We start from the raw sequence: 4,291 nt of genomic DNA, 5'->3' as shown, positions 1-4,291 counted from the left end.
AAATTTAATGGAAAGACTTGGTTACATGGATATTGGAAGACCTGAGCGGCCAAATAAGTAAGAGTAAAGGAACCCAGAAATCAGCAACAGATGGAAGCCACTACCATTCCTATGGCGGAGGGACAAAAAATACTGTGCTATCAGATCCTGGAGGCTGGAGTACCCTGGAAGAAGCTAGAAGCTAGTTCAAAGGGAACTGGAGCCATAGGAGAGACTTGCTGCTGCCTGGAGATGCAGCCTGAGACAGAAGAAAATATCCCTCCCTCCCTTTTCCCTCCTCCAACTCTCCAAGCTTGTGAGTTGATTGAATCTGACCAGAAGCCAGCTAACATAGGAGTCTGAGAAAAGCAGCATGCAGGAGAAAGCAGAGTTGAGCAAGGTCGTGATCAGAGAACATGCACCTCATACCACACAAAGAAGACCCTTCTAAATAAGGTGATATTTCAGCAGAGACTTTAAAGAAGTAAAGAAGCAAACCACACAGATATTTGGAATAAAAATGTTCCAGGTTGCAGGAGAAAAATGCAAAGCCCCTAGGAAGAGCATGTTTAGGGGCACAGGCAACAAATGATCCTACAACAGAAAACAGCACGGGAGTGGTAGGAGATGAGGTCAGAGGGAAAGACAGGCAGCAGACCATATAGGGCTTTATATGCCATACGATGGGCTTTGGCTTTTGCTCTGAGATGAAGTCACTGGCAAGTTTTGAGCAGAGGAGTGACCTGATCTGACTATGGTTTAAGAGGATCCTTGTGGCTGCTGTGAGGAAAAGAAACTTTAGTGGGGCAAGAGACCAAGAGAAAAAACAGTTTAGAAATTATCTCAATAATCGAGGCAAGGTAGCTTGGGTGAGGGCCAACAGGTAGAGGAGAGGTTAAGAGTTGCATCTATGTTGAAGATGGAGCCAACAGACATCGTTGATGGGTTATACGTGCATGTGAAAGAAGGAGTGGCATCAAAGTGACCTCAGCTTGAGAAGTGCAGGTTTGCAGGGGAAACCGGGAGCTCGCTTAGGGCCACAGGAAGCGTGACACGGCTATTAGACACCCACACACAGCTGTGGGGGAAGGCTATTGAACAGGGATTCTGGAAGCTGGGAGACGTTTGGACCGGAGACGTAAGTGTGGTGGTCACGGGCATATAAACAGTACTTGTCTTAGTTTGTCTACTTGTCTAGAAGCAGACCCTGACAAGAATTTGAGCGCAAGTAGTTTATCTGTGAGGAGAGTTCAAGAATTACCAGTAGAGAAGTGAGACAGGAAAAGGAAGAGAATCAATTAAATGTGCCTTACGAAAGAAGTTTTCTCCGTCGGCAACTGCAATTTGTCCCAGTGTGGAATTCTGGGAGAGAATGTAGGACAGGCTTCCAAGGAATGTAATAGGGGCGGGGCCGGCTCGTGGCTGTTAGCAGTCCCGCTGCGCCATTGGTCGGCGTCGCAGTGGGCCCCTCTCCCAAACGAGCGACCGTTAGTGAGCAACTGTTAGCAAGTGACCGTTAACAGTCCCGCGCAGCCATTGGTTGGCATCTTGCTGGGCCCCTCCCCCCTCCCTCTGTATAAAAGGAGCCCGAATTCGGACTGAGAGAAGACGGGATTTTTGAGACACTAGTCTGCCATCTTCTTGGTCTGCGGGCTTTCTGACTAAAGTCGTTATTCCTTGCCCCAACAACTCGTCTCCCAATTTATTGTCCTGTTGTGCAGCGAGCAGAGCGAGCTTGGGCTCCGTAACAGGTATCCTAACTGAGGGAATTGGAAAGCTAGGTTAATTATCCACCAAACTACCGTCCATCTTTGGTTGAGGGCTGCTCTGGGGCCATTAACTCTCCAGCACTTCCAGCTTCCTCACAGAAGAGCCCCTCGCCCCGGGGGCCATTAACCCCTCCCCTAACCCAGGGAGACTCAGAAGGAAAGGTTGCCAGCAAGCAGCCTTCTGTGTATACAGGTGAGTCTTGAAGGGATACAGGTGGGGCGGCCACAGCATGAAATGATCTAGCATCACCCCCAAAAGCGAGTGAGGTTAGAGAGAAAAGGTGTCCAAAGCTCTATAGCATTCCAACATTCAGAGGTCAAGGAAATGAGGAGAAAGGAGAGGTCAAAGGAGGTCAAAGGAGACTGAGGAGAGGTTGGTGAAAAAGAGAGTGGAGTCCTGGAAGGCAAGTTTAAAAAGTGCTCCTAGCAGGAGGAAGAGAGTAACTGTGTCACATGCTGCAGAATGGCCAACTAAGGTGAGGACTGAGGACTGATGGTTGGATTTAGCAATTTGCAGACCGTGGTGACCTAGGCAGGATCAATTTTGGAGGTGTGGTTCAGGATAGGGAGTGAGTTCCAAAGAGAAGAGAAATCGGTGACAGCCTATATAGACAACTTTTTCAAACAGTTTTGTTGTGGAGAAACTGAACAGTGGCTGGAGGGAGATGTGGGGCTCAAAAGAGAGGGGTGTGTGTGTGTGTGTGTGTGTGTGTGTGTGTGTGTGTGTGTGAGAGAGAGAGAGAGAGAGAGAGAGAAAGAGAGATCGTAAAATGGGAAATGTTGCAGCACATTTGCATGTTGATGGGACTGATCCAGTCAAGAGGGAAAAACTGATGAGGCAGGAAAAAGAGGGAAAACTACAGAAGTGATATCCTTAGTAAATGAGAGGGAATGCGATCAGTGCACAACCGGAGGGGCTTCCTTAGGAGCACACGTTCATCGAGGGTAAAAGAGAGAAGGCAGAAGCTATGGCTATGTAGAGAGTGGGGCAGTGTGTAGAAATTCTCTTCTGAATTGCAATATTTTTCACAGAAGCAAGGAAGTCAGCTGATATTTGAGAATTGAGGAGGAAGAGTTGTTGGAGGATTGAGGAGAGAGAATAAGGTATGGAATAGTCATTCAGGATTGGGAATAGATGAGAGAAATGGAGAGAGATGGCCAAGTAGCACCAAAGGCCTAGTTGAACTTAGTGATCATAATTTAAAGTGAAAGCAGTCAGCAAGGTTGGGTCTTTCTCCAGCCATGTTCAGCTGTTGCATGCAGGCATGGAGTAGGGGAAATTAGATTTGACCAAGGTTGAGCAGGCTTTATTTATGACCCCCAACCTGTAATTTTGCTCCAGGAAGACATTAGATAGTAATTAGCTAAGAAATAAAATTTTCTTGGCAAAGTCATCCTGAATTTCAAGATTCTTGGGAATACGCTATAAGCAAAGAGAGAAAAGTGATTTGTGGGAAAGTAAGGTAGAAGTAGCTTTACTCAATCCATTTTGAATGTTTGAAATTTTGTTGCTCTACAAAAACTGATCTGGGATTTTGCAGGAAGCAATTGGCTAACCCTTCTACACTCAATAAATGTTGTGACCTAGCCTTCCTTGCTGAGCCTCTTGGCTCTGGTGGACCCTGCAGCTACCTATTAGCTAAGGGATCAGAACCCAACATTCCATTTAACTGTTAGTGTTGTAAATAATCTGTTCCCATTCACAAGAGGATGAACATATGACAACCACAGATTGTAGAAAGCAAAAAAGGTGTGTTTTAAGTAGCTCCACCTTTCTCTAGAAAAAATTTTTACTCTGGACCTTTTGCAGGTAGAGCTCACATCTTTGATGAGCCTCTGGTCAAAGATTCTAGTAAGAAAACTCTGGATAATCTGGACCTTTGTTTTACTCCTCACCAATGGGAGCTACGGTACTGTGTCTTTCCATCCCAGTATCCAGTTTCTGGAGAAGGTCTAACAGCCCAGCTACAAGTGCTCAGAAGCCACCGGATGTGGGCAATGAAAGGGGGGACATGGTGAGTTGAATACTGCTCCCCCAAAAGGTATGTCCAAGTTCTAATTCCTGGAACCTGTGAATATGACCTTGCTTGAAAATAGGATCTTTGCAGATATAATTAAGAATCTTGAGATGAGATCATCCAGGATTTAGGATGGGCCCCAAGTCTAATGACTAGTACCCATATAAAGAGAGGGGAGAGGGAGCTTTAAGACACACAGAGACACAGGGAAGGAGGCATTTTGAAGATGGAGGCAGAGGCTGGAGTGCTGCATCTATAAGGGCCAAGGATTGCTGGTAATTACTAGAAGCTAGGGGAGAGGCATGGAACAGATTCTCCCTCAGTGTCTTCAGAAGGAACCAATCCTACTGACACCTTGATTTCAGACTTCTGGCCTCCTGAACTGTGACAGAATAAATTTCTGTTGTTTTAAGCCACACCTGTGGTAACTTGTTATGGTAGCCCTAGGAAAACAATACAGGGAGTGAACTCATAGTTTAGTAAAGTGAAGAATACATGGTCAGGAAAAACACAGGGAAGCATTCC

This window comes from Kogia breviceps, chromosome 9 (genome assembly GCF_026419965.1).
Source record: "Kogia breviceps isolate mKogBre1 chromosome 9, mKogBre1 haplotype 1, whole genome shotgun sequence".
NCBI classification, from domain to species: Eukaryota; Metazoa; Chordata; class Mammalia; order Artiodactyla; family Physeteridae; genus Kogia; species Kogia breviceps.
This window is presented reverse-complemented; position numbering follows the sequence as displayed.